This window comes from Lagopus leucura, unplaced genomic scaffold (genome assembly GCF_019238085.1).
Source record: "Lagopus leucura isolate 7727_CA_CO unplaced genomic scaffold, USGS_WTPT01 Super-Scaffold_100004, whole genome shotgun sequence".
NCBI classification, from domain to species: Eukaryota; Metazoa; Chordata; class Aves; order Galliformes; family Phasianidae; genus Lagopus; species Lagopus leucura.
In genome coordinates, this window is record NW_024962264.1 from 5561703 (window position 1) to 5579155 (window position 17453).

The 17453-nt window shown below is 37.7% G+C and overlaps 1 long non-coding RNA gene across 1 annotated transcript; it reads left to right on the forward strand.

The window, feature by feature from the left end:
* Positions 1 to 10857: 10857 nt before the first annotated feature.
* On the forward strand, positions 10858 to 14699 carry LOC122180512. Its single transcript, XR_006179121.1, has 3 exons — positions 10858 to 10879; positions 12332 to 12392; positions 14566 to 14699. It is a non-coding gene; the product is annotated as an uncharacterized LOC122180512 (long non-coding RNA).
* The last annotated feature ends 2754 nt before the right edge of the window (positions 14700 to 17453 follow it).

Below are 17453 nucleotides of genomic sequence, written 5' to 3' on the forward strand. Positions count from 1 at the left end.
CAGGAGAGCAGAAAGCTCGAAGGTAGCTTTAATAAAACCAATAGAAAGACAAAATTCAAGGACCATCCATAACAAAATGGGGTAGCAGATTACTGTCTGGTAAGTTTAATGGTGAGCATACGTGAAAATGGCCAGACTTGACTTGAATCTGTGCTTTCCGCTTGCCTTTTGCAAGTCGAACAGCTTTCCAGGCAAGACTCGCACTTAAGATTGCAGTCACAGTTCATTTCTATCTTTTTTAAAAATAACTCTGCTGAGTTTAATAACCTTTTCTTTTTTGAATAAGAAGTTTCTGTTTGCAGTCACATGAAAAGAAAAAAAGGCCAGTGCTACAGGCAGCAGGAGATTATTTCATGCCTACCTACTCAAAGAGGGTTTTACAAGAGCACAAGGGCCAGGGAAAGCACATAATGAGCAAACTCTTGTGAGGTAAATTATTATTTGGGATTTTGAATGGGTCCTTAACGTGTGGGGAAAGCTGTACCGCCAAATAGCTGTGTGTGGCACTTGACTTTTCAGCTAAGTAGTGACTTATCAGATAGCTGTCATCCCTTGCCTCATTTCACTGTCTGTGACAGCAGGGAAAGGAGGAAAAAAAAAGTGCTGGGCATAGAAGTCATTCTCTGTTATATGCTGCTGTGTCAGAGAGACAAAGGTTTTTCTAGCCATAGATGTGTGTGTAGTGCACTAATTGTCTGCACCCACCTATGCACAGCCAGCAATCTGTCCTTTTGGCTTGAAAAGCACAGTAGTTAGGCTCAGGAGCAATATGCACCCAGGCACAGTGCTTAATTTGTTTCCTTGAGTTAAAAAGGGAGGGAGGATCAATTGTGGAGCTGCAGGGCATATCCTGCTTTAAGGATATATGTAGACTTGTGCCATAGCACCAACCATAGTGTGGTGACGCTTAAGGTAACCTGGAGAGCTCAGAGGCTGTGGGTATATTTGCATTGCACAATTTGTTCAGAAATGAATGACTTTTCTTAAAAACATGGTAGCTGTGTCAGCGTAGTGTTTTCTGCAGACTGGTCCTTGCTGAAGGGTCTTTCTTGTACTCATCCAGGGACCTGTAGCATATAGCACTACATTGGTAGTTTGTCTGTGGTAGCAAAGTTCTTGCCCAACATTTTGGGCAGATTTTAGAGCACATGCAGAGCTATGTAAGGTGTGGGGTTGTGCTCTGCTTGCCTTTTACTCTGATGTTCACGTTTCTCTGCGTATATCCAATTATTTTCCCACAGATTTTGTTGAATTACAAAGCATAGCATTCAGAACGCTTGGAGTTGTGAATGTCCAGAACAGCTGAGCGTGTTTGGTGAACATGTCCACGTCAGCTGTGCTGTGTGTACAGCTGATCTTACTGTGTTGTGTAGCTTATTGCAAGGGTCAGCCTCTGTTCACGTGTGGTGTGCATTTCTTTGTATATAAGTAACTGCTCTACTAAAACTATTTCATGTTTGTTGCTGTAATGACCCTAAAAGAATTTTGGGGTTCACTCCTTAGAATGTGAGCCATTTTGCTATGGTATCTGGTATTTATTAGCCACATATTGGAGAGCAAGATGTTCCAGTAGACTATGTCTGTAGTGACTCGTCCAGGGAGAAACATTCCCACACAATCAGCATAGTAGATTTTCTTCCCTCTCTGCCTTTTTTTGGACATTTATTTTGTTCTCCTTTCAATTTGATCTTCGCTATTCTACTTAAAATAAAATACAATAAAGGAAATCTAGATGTTTTGTTTTTCTTCACACTATTGAATTGGTAAGCTAGTGAGAACAGCTGTTCTGTATTTCAGCAAAATAAGGAAATGCAGAAATGAACAACAGTAAAAAAAAAAAAGAAAAAAAAGAAAGAAAAAAAAAAATGGAGTGATCAAAAACAGTCCCTAAAGCTTTGTTTGTGCATACTGTCTTTGCATCTGAGCCAGCATCCATAGAAATCAATGATACCTTCTTTTCTTTGTTGTTGATAGAAGCAGCTTCAAGCAGAATTGCCAAAGTATGTTAGAGTAGTCTCACAGTGTGTTAGGTTTTAGGGAATCTACTCTCCCATCACTTAATATACTGTGCAATCCACTGTTTAGCAATGGAGTAAGCACGTGAGTGAAGTATATATTGCAAGACTTTCAATTGTTAGTTTTTAATGTATGGGTCCAGCAAATATTTTAAAAATATATTTTCAATACATCTTTAATTAAATGATACAAAGAAAAAATATAGATTAATTATAGTTCTTTTCTGCAATAGTAAGATTCTTTCAAAAACACAAAATCTTTCTTCATGAGCTGATGTCATGGTTCGTTTGAAGCAATCTAATTCTGCTGAATATAAAACAGGACAGCATGTGACAACTGCCATGTGAGATTCCTCGTGGTCCTACTTGTGAACCACTCAGATCAGTCAGAAGCTTTAAAAAGCACGCATTTTTGTTCTGGAACACAAATGATCAGGTAGCTGGAGAGAAGTTATTTATGAGAAAAGATTAAAGTCTCCCTATAATCATTCAGTAATGCATTTGCACTTTTCACTGCTTTGATTGCTGTTGATAGTGCTGTCAGAGCTACTAACATATGTTTGCTGTGGATATTCCCAGTATTCCAGCATTTCTTGTGGACTGTAAGGAGAGTAACAAAAGTGAATTTAAAACAAGTGAATTGACATTTAATGGCTCTTGATAGAGAGGTGTTGCTGAGACAAGGCTTACTAATTGATCTGCTCTTCTGGGTGGTAGATACTGTTTTTATTTTCATTCATGCTATAAAATAAATTTAACTTTTCTTTCCTGACTTTCTTAGAATCTGTTCACTTACTCCTCTTGCTTAGTAAAAATAGGGTTTTTCTTACTGGAAATGATTTTCTGAGTCTTTCGTTAGGCACCGGGCTGATGTGACAAGGTCAATAGGAATTAAAAAATGCAGATAATTAGTATCTCTCTCATTTGTCCTTTGCATAGGTAACAGAACAGCTCAATTTTCAAGTAGCTTCTGGAATGAAAAAAAGCAAACCTATGGCACTGAGATAATGCATTGATATCATCTTTCTGTCAACTTCGAGCTAGAAGGAAGAAGTCTTAGGGTGTTACACACCACATGGGAACACAATAGGTTTTATCAAGACTCAGAATATTCACTTGCTTTCCCAGTGTCTCTTTCTTTTTCACACCCTGAAGTTGTAGGTGTACCTATAGGATGCTGATGTAACACATCTTTGAGGGAGTAGGCAGAGAACATAGAAGACCAAAGATGGCAGGAGCATTTGTGAAGCATCAGTGTTAGAAAGCCTACAACAATCTCCATTGCTTGGACAGATCTACAAGAAAGTAGAAAACTTTCAACATTTATCCTTTTCAAGCTCTTTTGCGGTCTAACCTGGAAAGGAAGAGGCTGTGATAGGGATCTTCACCAATGAGGAATTTAGCTGAAATATTTTGTCAGTCTCATTTGATGCAACTGCCAACAGATTGTGATTATCTGTACAACATTTGAATGCTAAAGGGGCACTAAAGATCCTTATACTAAATTGTTAAATACTTTTTGAGTAAATATAAGCTGCTTTGATTCGAGCTGTTACCAGGAATTTTTCTCACCTAGGTAGAAACAAAGTCTTGATATATCATGTATTTGTCCTCTGTATGGGAACAGTTGAGTCACTGCCTGAGCCACTGATTGATCACCTGAGGCAAGGGCTGAGTCAGCCCTGGGAGCACAGGTGGAGGCTGTAGACCCCCATTTAAGGGCTGACTGGCACTAGGGAAGGGTCTCTTTCTGGAGGTCCCTCCTCTGCGGAGTCTTTCCTGTGCACCTGGATCTTTGGATACAGGTGAGCATTCCTTCTCTGCTTGTTTCTTCTTCCATTTTCACCACAATGATCTTTCATCTTTCCAGCTGTAACCCCAACTGTAACAGTCCTGTAACCAAGAAATTCCTAAAATACTGTATGCAATTCCTGGGGTATGTATATTACATCCCGTATGAGAAGAATTTTAAGTAAGGTTGATAATCATATCTTTCTTGTCAAGAGGATACATGTAGATTTTCTGAGGGTGTGATATTATGTTCTTGCAGTCATGAAGAAGTGGTCAGTGGCCTTATTTCTTGAATCCCTTTAGAAAATCTGTGAGATAACTCATTTGTGTTACTCTTGAGTGTTTCATACTTCATCATGTGATTCTAAACCTGTTTTATTTTAAGGGAGGAGTTTATTTTTTTTCTTATTTGTGTACTGTAGGGATGACGTGCAAGGAAATATAGAGTGTGTCAGAATGCTTTCAGATTCATCATTTCAATAATTCCTTCTGCAACAATGGTTTAATTAGAGGAGTATTCTTTTAGTAAGGGCTTTTGTATATTTTTTAATGAAATTGAAGAGCATGAAATGTGGTTTCCCTGATTTTAAATGAAGCCACTTTTAGAGAAATAAAATGAGAAAAGAAGAAATTGTTGAAGTCACAGTGCATGAAATTAAGAGAACCCTGACTATATTGGCAACAGTTTTTTCTTTAGTATTTTGATGACCATAGAGCTAAATAGTTGTGGGCTAATTGCTAAGAGATTTTCTTGTTTTGATTCATAGGCCTTTGACAGTTATACTGGCTTACATTCATTTGAGCAATTCATGATTCCCATCCTGCACTTTCCTTGAGGCTGGTGGAGCCTTGTGCTACTGTAGAACTTCACAGAGTCTTCACAGAAGACACACAGCCTTCTGTGTATGGAAAATACTTTTGCAGGCAGATAGATTAAAATCAATAAGAGATTGCATGAACCTTTCCCTTGTGTTTTCTTGACTACAGAGAGCTCCTGAATCAGAGCTATTAGTGGGATTTTTAAGTTCAGTGTAGTTGCAAGTTCCTAGTTGTCGATGGAAATACCTCATCTCATGCACTGAGACTTGTGAGTTAAGCCAAGGGCAAAAATGATCCAGCCAGTTGCTCAACCCACCTCCTCAGTAGAGTGAAGAGAAAGAAGGATGAGAAAGCTATGGGTTGAGATGAAGACAGGGAATTTGCTTGACGATGAGGGTTATGGGCAAAACATACTCATTTTAAGGAAAATGAATATACTGAAAATTAAAATAAATTATGGTAGCAAAATACAAAGACTAAAACAATGACTGTTTCCCCTTGCTCTCCCCTCCCCCCTCACTCAACTTCATTTCTATACTCCCAATTCCTCTATCTAGCATTGAGCAGCTCAGGTGAATGAGAGGATACAATCAGTAGTTTCTTTGCAGCTTCTTCTCTCTCACATCTCTTCCCTGCTCCATCATGGCCCTCTCCACAGACTACAGGATAATCTGTTTCAGTGCCTGGTACACCACTTCCCCCTCCTTCCTCACTGACCTTACAGTTTCCAGTGCAGCTTATCACTATTCTTTGCTTTCCCAGTCCTCTTTTTACTTTTTCTTAAACACTCATGGGGGCCAGCAGCTTGGCTGATGGGCTCAGCTGTGTCCTACAGTGGTCCCAATGGAGCTAGCTGTGCCCAGCACAGCTTAGATCCTTGTCTTTTCTCCCACAGGTCATACCTGCAGCCATTCATTGCCTCCCCCTAATAGCCCTCCTGTGCAGTGCAGGGAAGCATGTGGTTTATTCTGGCCTTCAAAGAAAGAGCATAGGATGATATATAGCTGTAACAAATGTGCTGATCGTAGTACTGGAGCAACGGTTTTAGGGATGCTCTACTTTCAGAGAAAAATCATTAGGTCATTAACATATTTAGACTGTATATTAGCCCCTGTTTTTCCAAATTGTTCCTTAAACAATAATCAATCCCTTAACAATTACTGCAGGTCTGTTGGGGTCGAATTTTCAATTAATTTTCTTTAGAGAAGTCCCTTTTGAGTAAGTAACTTGAATATAAGGAATGTGAAGAACATGACTGTAATTTTGAGTAACAGATCTGTCCGCTGATTAAATATTAGATTGACCTGTGTGCTCCCAGCTGAAATTTTATCTTTTCTGGTAGTCCGGACCTGCTCTGTAACCTGTAAATGTCCCATGGGAAGGATGTTTGGAAATGGGCCTGTGCTCTTTGTAAGTGTTCCCCCTTGAAGAAATGCTGTTCGTTCTGAAGCAAGTTGATATTTCTGTTTAAAAGCAAGATCCCTTTTCAATGATAAAGAATTCCTTTGTTTTTGTTCTGGGCCTGGTCAAGCAGGCTTGAGCAATAATGTTCTATGGGACGCTTCTTATTCCTGAAAAATACAACTTCACCTAAATCCAAGTTTAACAGAAACTTGCCATTTTTAATAATGAAAAATTCTAACAGCAAACACTCAATTAAACCTTTATTTAGATGTTTGGTAATAGAAATCAATGCAGCATGTGTGAGAAAATGCTTAATACCACCTGGGCAGGTCCATGCAGGCTGTGGTCAGCTGGTGTGCTGCAAGAAGTATTGCAGTTTATCTACTTCTTATCTGCTCTCCTTTCTGCCAGTAAGTCCTGACACACCCCACAAGCCAGAGAGTACCTTCAATATCATCTACTTCACTTTTCCAGAGTTTCTGGATTTGCTGTATGAGATTGTACTTCATCTGGAGTCAGTGTAAGAAAGCTTGCCATCTTCAAATGCTCAGAAGCCTGGCCTATGTTGTTTTAGGGGGGGAATGAAAAAAGATAAGCCTTTCTCAATGAGGCTAGAGTGGTAATTTGTGAGTTATGCTAATAATTTTGCAGATAAGAATATTATTTGGGCACGTGTGTTTGTGTGCAGAGACTAAATGGCAAATCACTTATCCCTGTCAAAAACATTGTTTTTTTTTTTTTTTTTTTTTTTCCTGGTCTTGGAAATTAATGATCAGTTCATATAACTGAGAAATGATGGGGGATCAGAAGTACTGTTGCATGAGAATGGAAATAATTGTTTGCAGTTTTCAGGAGAAGATTGCCAGTTTGCAGGATTTGGACTGTGCGCAAACTGTTACTTGCTATCTCTAGTTGAAGATGTGTTATTTGTGGGCAGAGTTGCCTTGACACTGACAAACTTGAGTGGAATACAAAGCCAATGAAATGGGCTCAAGTTGGCCTTGAAAGTGATTAACTAGCTGATACTGTGATATTCCTATTATTGCTAAGAATTCCACAGGTTGCTAAATTTACTGTTGCCTGTACAGATGCTAGTTACACAGTAAGAGGTGTTGAAGCAGAAATGCAGAAAGACTTTGGTTTCTAAAAGAAAAATCTTTTACTTTGGAGACTAAAGCAAATACAAAGGGTAATTTTTAAATGACGGTGTCTGTGAAATTTTTCTTAATAAAATTCATCCTAGAGCAGAAACAAATGTTCCAGAGGTATTATTATTTAAAACTTGACACTCATTAGACTAGGAAGCCTTTATGCATGTAGGAGAGTTTCATCCTGTATGGATGCAATTGAAATTACTCCATTTTACTGCAACTATGCTTTGGTACATACGCTGCTGCTAGGTGAACATTAGATTAATGTATTTGCTGTAGATATTTAATAAAAATAATGTCAAATTATGTATTGTTGCTAGCTTTATTCAAAACGATGCAAAAAGCACAACTAGGTTAGAGTAACTATTATTACTTTTTTTCAGCACTTTTTTTTTTTTTTTTTTTTGGTGGGTATAGCGATTTACAGTAGGGCTGCTGCATACAGAATATAAAGAATAGAGCAAACACATTAGAAGCCATTAATACTGTCTCCTAGAGAGCTGACTCGGTTTTCTTCTCTTTGTTTGAGAAAAGCAGGAGACCAGCTGGGATTTATGACCTCACCTATATTTTCAAGCAGCGTTTTTTGAGAAGTGAATGAGATGTTGTTAGAGATCATAAAACAATACAGATTTCTTAGGGATTCTAGAGTACACTGTGCAATGACAATGTGTTTCCTCACTATAATCTTGAGATGTACGTTGCTTCTTTAATCATCTTGTCTGTCCGCTTTTAAAAAGGGATAGAAATTGATGTATGTATAGCAGGTTCATAAGGAGCAATAACATCTGACTGTTTGCTCATCACAAGCGTTTCAGTCTGATTGTACTTAGGAATGAATGAGCTTCATTCATGCCTTCTCTTAAGTAAATTTGCATGTATGAATTGTGTCAGGATTAAGGCAGGAGCGGACTTATTCTCTGGATGTCTGTTGAAGTGCCTGGTGCACCACCAAGGACTTCAGTGACTAAGCTGTCAATGGATATTATCATTAAAACCTGGAGACCAGAAAGCCTCAGAGAACATAGTTACATTTTCTAAGATTAAATTTCTCTCCTTTACCTGAACTGGCATGCACCATACTCTTAGTTATCCCCTAATTTCTTAGTTTGCTCAGAGTAAGATTATCTGAAGTGTGAGTAGCCCCAAGGATAAGGATATGTTATTATTACGACCCTTGATGTCTGCCCAAAATGCTGCTGCTTTTTTTTTTTTTTTTTTTGGTTCAGTTCAGGAAAGAAGTGCAAATTTTTAGTGCAGAGTACCTTACTTTGTCGGTTTGTGAACACATCTTTGTGTTTATTAAGTCTAAGTAAAAAGAGAAGTCATTGCAATACTATTGTGCATTTCAGAAGACTATTTAAAATGTTCAATAGCCTTGCAATGTATATGTCAGTATATTACATAGATTCATATTGCAGTATCTTAATGGAAGTAGAGATGCTCTCCTCTCAATTGAAAGGTTGCTAGGAGAGACAGCTGCTGGCTGCACAAAGAACTTTATTTTATAAAGTGAAAACGCAGCAGCAAATGGTATTCCAGCCTCTCACAGAAGAACCGTGCATGTAATTGGGCTGCCTACTGTAAAATAAAAAAACCTGATTTTCTGTGAGTGTATGCATTTCACAAGGAAAATTTAACATTCTCATTGTATTAATCTAGATGATATTTATTTAAGTGAGGAATGATTTTAAGTAATAGATAATTAACTATTTATTTTTCTTTCCTATTCCTTCTTTTTCCTCAAGTAATATTAATCATTTCAGAAAATGGCAGTGGTATTTTCAAAGAAAAAATAACCTAAAAAATGAAGAAAACATTATTTGGAGCTACAGTTCTGTTGCACACGCAATCTGAACTTGTCAGTGTTTGCAGTGGGGATGACTGACTTATAAAGAACAAGAACCATGGGCTTTACTCTTCATTGTTCCTACCCGGAGATACAGCCTTGAATTTGGTCTCCTGTCTGTGTGCAGCCTGGGTGGGATGTTTAAAGACTTTCTCATTTGCCTTTATCTGCTGTGTTGGTTTAAGGTCAATCTTCACTGGATTTAGTTGAATAAGAAGCCTCTGAGAGTGGTTGATAAGCCTGATGTCTTTGTACATCAACAGCGTTTACAAAACCAAACAAATAAATAAATGATAAAAATTAAAAAGAAAAACAACAAAACAGCCAGCCAAAAACTAAAAACTCAAAATGAATTAAATCTGTTTATTGTAGGTAAGATTTCATAAAACAATTTCTATTGACATCCTTCACGCATGATAATGATCGGACTTAATCTTCAATTGACAAGGTTTTTGTGCAGCTGTAGGTTTACTATGTGGCATACTCATCAAATATGAGTGGCTTGTATCAAGTAAATAATGCCTGTAACAGCTTTCTAGGCTACGGACCTATGGTGTAAAATCATTACTTTCTCTAGACTATCGTGTTCATGTGACCCTTTCCAAGGAAGGACAGATCAAGAAGTACCTGTAACACCTTTGGATGAAATAGATTCTGAAAACAAAATAAGACAAAATTGTTATGAGGAGAAGAGAAAGAAAGAAGACCATCTGTCACCAGATAGGATTTGCTTCACTTACATCTGAGAGAAAACTTTGGCTTTTTGGAGCTAAGAATTAATCATATGCTACTTCCTTCCCATTCCATTTGAAACAGAAGAACAGGCCTTTCATTTCTGAATGTGGCAGACCTTCAGTTAGGTATACACTTCTTTAGCTTCTTTGAAAAATAGCTTGTTTAACTAAGAGGTTTGTCTGGATGTTATTTTTCAGAAGTGACAGTAGGTTCTTAGAAGCTTTTTGCTCAGAGTTGTTTGGGACTTGTTGACGTTAAAATGAAGCTGAAAAGTATCAGCCGCTTTTTCATCATTCTTAGGCTGTTTGTAGTAGTGCTTTATATGCATACTATGTTAGACATCAGCTGATGCCTAATACAGCAAGTTATAAAGCTAGTCTGTACCATCTTACTCTGGCTTTATAGATTCAGCAAATTAGTTTTAACGTATGTCACGTGCACAGTGAACCTTTAAGTGAAAATAAATTTCAGATTCAGGGAAAAAAAAAAAAAAACCCAAAAAACCAGGCTAGTAATTAGAACCCAACTTTCCTTGCATTGACAGCAGATGAGTCATTTATTAAGTCCATGTACCACAGTAACAGAGCAACATCGCACTTGATTGAAATCTTGGCCAAGTCTGACAGATGTTTTCAACTCATTGTCAATCTCAAGTATGTTTTAATGAGTTTCAAGTGGCTGGAGCTCCCCTCTGCAGATGCCACTGTTACTGAGACCGTGAAAAGAATCTTTAGGGCAGTGACAGCATGGAAAATTCCTTTGAGTAAATGGTGTATCAGAAGAAATCCTGACTAGCAACACAAGTGCAGTTCCTGAGAATGATCTTTGCATTTTGAATCTGATGATTTGGTGCAAATTTATAGTTTAAGTGAATATCTCAAGTAAAGATGAAATTTTGAAAGGGAGCATTTTTTTAAGGATTACTTATAAATCCTATTTCCAAGTAACTGCTGATTACTGCTATTTCTGCTTATGCTTCTAGGTCTGCTTGGGAGTCTGAAGAACAAAAGCACATCGGAATAAAACCCACAACAAACATTTAATTCAATATTTTAATACTGGGATGAGCAGAAAGGATGGTGACTGTTCAGTCTCAGACTGGATCAAGTGCAAAGGTGCTGATTGAAGCAGTGACTGAAAGCTTTGCCTGTTTTGATGACCCTGAATAAAAAAAACCGTATTTCACATTGTTTTTGCTGATATTAAAACAATCTAAAGCAGTTTTTCGGACTCAATATGTGTAGAGTGATAATATATAGAAATTCATAAGGAAACTGTGCATATAGAAAGACTTGAAATTAGATTATGGGTCCCAAAATATAGCAAAGAGTACTCAAATTTATCAATTTAATTAATTATTTATATATTTTATTATTAAATAATAATAATTAAATTGATAAATTTTAAATCCTCAAGTACTAGAATTTGTAAATGCAAAAAAAATCTAATTTATGATATTATGATATTTATTATTCTACACAGGTGCTTTAACATACACATTCTGTTGAAATACTGTCTTGCTCCAATTTATAGAAGGGAGATGAGGTTCTTTAATATCTGTATACCCGGTGTGAGATTAAGAAACAACGGTTCATATGTTGTTGCATCCAGTTTATTACTAAACCTAATCAGGGAGACGGGGAAAGGAAGGAGGGCGATAGAAAAGGTGGAAAAGAAGCAGGAGTTGAGTAAAGCGGGGATAGTCACCAGCAGGATCCAGCAGCGGTCCCGTTGCACAGCGTTTGAAGGTCCCGGGCAGAACGCAGCAGAAGACGGGGAGCAGCAGCGTGGCCGGCCTTGGGCAGCAGGCAGGTAGACGAGGAAGTCGAGGAGCCAATTCTTGAAGCAGGAACAGCGGTCAGGCAGCAGGCTCAGGAGAGTTTGCCCCCCACCTTCTCGTGGTTTTCATTTCCTCTTTTATCCTCCTTGTTCTCCTGTCTACGTGACAAGGATGGGCCTCGAGCAAGAGTCATTGAGTACCCCCTAAGATGGCCCATCATCCTGAGATAGGTCCACACAAAGGAGCACTTCACAGCTATTTAGCTGCAGTTCATCTCGCTCTCGTCGCCCCTGGCCTTGTCCATCTGCGTTCCCCCAGACAAAGGATTTCACAACCTTTGCCTAGGGCTTGCCTGGACTTGTCCATCTGTCTCCTTAAGACAAAGGTTTTCACGGTCCTTGCTCGGGACTTGTCTGGACTTGAACCAGTCCATCGGTGTTCCCAGCAAACTTTGAGACACAGACGTTGACCGAATAATATCTTACAGAGTAATATCTTATAAATACCTATGAATGCAAGAGCTTCTTTATAATGAAAAGATTTATTTGGTATAAGTAAGTGGCAAAAGGTTCACATTTTATATAGCTTCTGCACTGGCATCTGAATTTCATTTATGGAAGAAATGTGTTGAAAGTATTGTTTCTGAATCATGAATGTAGAATTCCATCTATGGTTGGGTCTAATGACTGCATCTGTTCAGAAGAATTCCTTAATCTCTAAAAGCTGCATGGAAAACAACAAGCAATACTGATTTTGTGCTAACTGCAGCTCGTTTTTATTCTTTCAGAAAGATGGAATTATGTGCTCCAATCCACTGTCGCTGGAACTCATACCTTTATCTCGCTGAGGTACGTGTTAAAATTGAGCCTTAAAGCAGCCTGTACAAGAATTCTCTGATATTTGTAAAAACAAGTGAGCTATCACAATTTGTGAATGCTGTTGTTCAAACTGGCAGCTCCTGGGATCTGGCCATTTTGTTGTTGCTTATGTTAAGCTTGTTGAAAGCTGCCTTTGAATTTTCTTCTTCTTCTGGCTTTACTGTTTTCATATGGTATACGCTACGCATTGAGGGAACATGAGAATGAATAGTTTGTGAACAGAGGTACTACTGAAATCAGGGATAACTCCTTGCAGCCATCTGCAATGGAGTACAGAAATGAATGCTTCTGTGGTTGCGAGTTTGGAGATAAGAAGACAAAGTAGTCTGAAATAGGGTTGTTTGGAGCAATTTTCTGCATGTAATTGTCTAACATAATGTATGAAATGAGGCAAGTATGTATGTGCCTGTTCCACTTTCCAGGCTGTGGCTATCAGGCCAGACTTCAGAACTGGAAAGTGTTCTGGCCGTGCACCAAACCAAAGATATGCTGACATTTTGTTGTAATTAGTAATGCCACTCTTTGTTAATCACAACCTGTTAAAATCAAATATGCAGGTTATCACCTACTTAAACTTCATTCCAAAGAACAAAGAACCATACTTTAAATCTGTTCCAGTTTGCATAATAAGAAGCATTATTAACTTGCATTTTTACCACTTTAATTCATTGACAGGATATTCTTGTTCAGCCACTGTGAAAGTAGATCTCTGAGAAACTCAGCATTAGAAATTTGGATTCATGTTTTCACTGGAATAAATCATACTTTGGGTTTCAGCTTGTGAGGAAAATCAGGCATTTGCTTGAGAAGGCTCTGGTGACTTTCAAACATGTATGTGATTAGTAGTGGTGTATCACCAGCTGGAACTACTTAAGCTGGAGGGCACTTCAGATTCTTCCCCTTTCCATCTGTAATTTCTGCCTACAATCAATTGCTTTTATATTCTGAGTAATATCCCTAAGTAAGAACAAATATTACAGCAGCTACAGAAGCTATTGATTGTAGGCAGAAAATGCCCTTTCTAAATGCCACTCGAGATGACTGATGTATGAAGAAAATCTGTGACATCATTAACGTGGCCAATAAACTTGTCACTTGGCAAACCAAGGAATGAACACAAGTAAATGTGATTTTCTATGAATCATGGCATACAGACAAGGGAAGGATCAAACGAGAGCGTCATGTGAAAGGACCAACATATTGAGGAGAAAAAAAAAAAAAAGGCAAATAAATGCAGTGGATATACTGCGTAGAAAGCATCAGAGGTCCTGTTGTTTTTTGTTTTCCCTTTTTTTTTTTTTTTTTTTTTTTTTCCTGTTAGTTAGAAAAGACACTGGAACAGCAAATACAACTTCCAGTGTCCTGGAGGCCAGCAAATGGCTGTCGGTTTTCTTGCAGCTCTTGCACAAATGTGTGTTATGGCACAGTTCTAGAAGATGTGTTTTCAGTCAAAGTATTCACCTAGAGGGCTGTCATCATGCAAAAATACAAAGAGTATAGGATTTGGATGGATGTTTTTGTTCAGCATGTATTTAAGTTATGATGTTGCATTCTTGACGAACTTTCTGAATGTTATAATCTGTGTCTTTGATGATCCTTTCTAATAATTGATCGTTTTCACTACTAAGTTGTGTTCTGTGAAAGATGGGGAGATGAGAACTGGGAGAAATTATTTTCAGTTTTTTTAGTTCTAAAACATGAGCTTGAGGTAAATGTTACTTCCTAAGCTGAGGTACCGGGCTAGGGATATTAACTTTTGCAATGACTGATCCATTCTTACAAATTACAGATATCTCAGATGAAACTTTGTGATGGCAGGGAAAGCTGAAATAAGTTAGAGCTGCAAGTTCTTGAGAACAGCAAAGCTCAAAACCTAGATTTTAAACTGTCTTACTTATCTGGAAGTCTGCTTACCAGTAAGTACACAAAAATGGTGGATTAGCATCTCCCATATCAGCGGTTGACTGTCTGCATTTTGAAGTGTTTGGCACATATGCTGTATCTTCTATTCCACTCCTTGTTTCTGTAGTATTTTAGGATCATAACAGAAGACTGCCCTTGCACCCTATTCTCTATGTTTAATAGCTGCTACTCGTTGAATTAGGAAGATAAAAAAGAACTAATGTGTATTCCTTCCCTTCAGGTGAAACTACTCACAGTGGAAATTTTATGAGCGTTAAATAGGAAAAGAAATAGGCTGGTAATATTCAATGTGAGTCAAACTCTGAAAGAATGAAAGAATGAATTGTGAATTGCTCCTGTGTCATATTAACAAATCTCCCTGAGGTGAGTTGCTGGCAAAGTTATGTTTCCTTCATTATCTGAGTTCTAGTTACTTATGCATTTTATAAGATGGTTTTCAGTATTGCAAGGTGAGTAGTTTTTCCTGTTGTGCTTTGTACATCTGCCTTACAAGCCTTAAAACAACATCAACAAAAACAATAAAAACAACAAAAAGCAGTCCATGAGTAAATGGCATAGTATCGTGTGTACTTTTTAACCATACTGAAGTAAATTCACTGAGGAAATCAATTCATTTTTAAAATGTTTGTAAGGTCACTGGTATTTCCAAGTTTTATACGTCGCTGGAGGTCTATCTGCACTGCTGCTGTCAGAGAGCGCTAGTCTTTTTACTGCAAGAGTATTATGTCTTAACAAACTACCTACAAAAGTCAAGGAAGTAGGCCAGCCACTCTATCCCAAACCAGCTTGAAATACTGCTTGTTCAAGGCCTTTTTGGGTGGAAGAGCTAACTGGATGCTGAAGGGGCTGCTTGCACCTCCTCACAGAATGTGTAGCTAGGGTCACAAAGCTGTGGATGAGTGCAGTTGCCTTGTTGATACATTCCTTCTAATATGCAGTGCCCTGGTGGCTGGACATAATATTGTTTTGAATGGGAATCACTGTGATCTCTTCTCTAGTTGACTGTATCTTTGTCGTCTTAAATTTTCAGTTTTTCTCTTGTTTTGATGTATCAGCTTCCAGCATTATCAACACTCTTGTTCTCAATGTTTTGTTAAATTAAATGTCAAGAGGTGATGACTTATGCTTCACTGGTACCATCTTTCACTTTATCATGCAAAATATACATTTTTGACTACACCATTCTTTTCTGTAGTACTTTGGTACGTAGAGACACTTTAGGATTTCTAAGAGTTCAAGGCGATGTGCCCAAACCTTCTCTACTTCCCTGTAAAGAAACCACACAGAGCAAACACACTTTAAACTCTTGCCCTGTAAGCTGCAGACTATTGCCAGATATTTGCATTTGTGATGTAAAACCAAACTTCGCAAAAAATTCTGATGCTATATCTGTGTTAGTATCATCTCTTTGAATGGCGAATGTGGAATTTCTACTTAGCATAGTTTGCACAGGTGGCACTAGAGTGTTGGCATAAGAAATATGGTAAACCCAGGAGCAAAGAAGTGTCATTTTGTGATCCATAAATTCCAATGGGACTCTTGTTTGAGTAACCAGGTAGAGTTAGCAGAATCAGGTGGCTGCTTTTCTCGCTTCTCAGACTCGGCATGCCTGCTGCTGTGCTAAGCAAACATCTTGCCCTCTAATCAGCTGACCATTTCAGGTTTATTCTAGTTCTTAATCTGAAGCTGTATTTAAGAAGTCATGAATTACTGATTTACATCAATTAGATAAGGATGGGTTTAGGTGTCTCTCCTTTCCACTTTCCCATAGGTGGCTGTACTAAAACAAGATGAATGTGTTTAACCTTTATTTAATAGCTTGGCTAGTTTGGAATTGAGAAAGTATTCCAACTTAGGAAACAAAGTCCCTAGACAGAAAATAGTCTCAAAATGCTGAGTGGTAAGAAAGTAAAATCTTTTAGCTCTAAGTAATAGTTTATTTGGAATGAAATAATTAACTCAGTAAGGTAAGAACCTGCTCATGACATTTACTGCACCACAACCTATGTTTGAAGTAGACGCCTGATGAGATTAGAATATGTGACCATCTTGCATGTGTAGATATTAAAGCTAAGAATTAATGATGCTTCATAAACTCAGTGGAGAGGAGCTTCAGTGTGCTGTACTGAAGAGCCTTCATTTGATAGTTGAAAATGGAACAGCTGAAGGAAGATCTTAAAAAAAATTACTACAGGCTTTATCTTGCAGGCTTTTATGAAAAGGTGACGTGAAAGACAGCAGATGGATTTATCTTTTCACTTAGAAGCAAAACTACAAATGAGCTTCACGTAAACAGATCTCTAAGCCAAATATAGCTTGACAGTAATTCCGTAGGATTCATCAAGTCAAGGGAGGTGATTATGTGTGATGCCATGAAATAATGTGAAAGTAGGGTATCTCATATAATTTCAGTATTTCAAACCTGAGTTCATTAAATACAACTTTTTGATGAGAATTCTATCCTGCGCTGCAACAATTCTCATCTTCATGTATTCTTTAAAATGATTAGTAGATCTTATTTATAACTTTCATATTCTAATTTCCAGTAATCTTAAGCATTACTGAAACGCTTCCTAGACTGCAGATAGTAGTTTTGACTACTGTAAAATGGTAAAAGTGAGTTTTAAGCTTTTAAAACAGTTATCTGAAGATCAGTCTAACAGGTACGTTTTAGATATTTTACTCAGGCTGTCAATATAATAGTGGCTTCAGCTACAAAAAACCCAGGCAAAACACATTGTCGAAAAATATATCACGATGATGAACTGAAGTCTTGCTTCCTTCTTTTTGTAACATCCAAAGATGGGTCTGTACTGCCATGGAATAAACTGAGACACTTCCTTAATTTATTCTAGTGTTATGTAAATTTATAAAAGGCAAATTTTGTAGCAATTACTTCTGTAAAATGTACTTAAAATGTTCTACTTACCTCAACTACTACATCATGGATAACCAACCTTTCGGCTTGCTTGGGCCGTACTAAGTGAAGAGGAATAGTCACATTTGTGTCAACTGAAAAAGGAGTCATGAATATGCAAAAAAAAAAAAAAAAAATGAGGACCTTTTTTGGAAATCTTGAAGCCTGCTATCATTTCTTTAATCAAAATT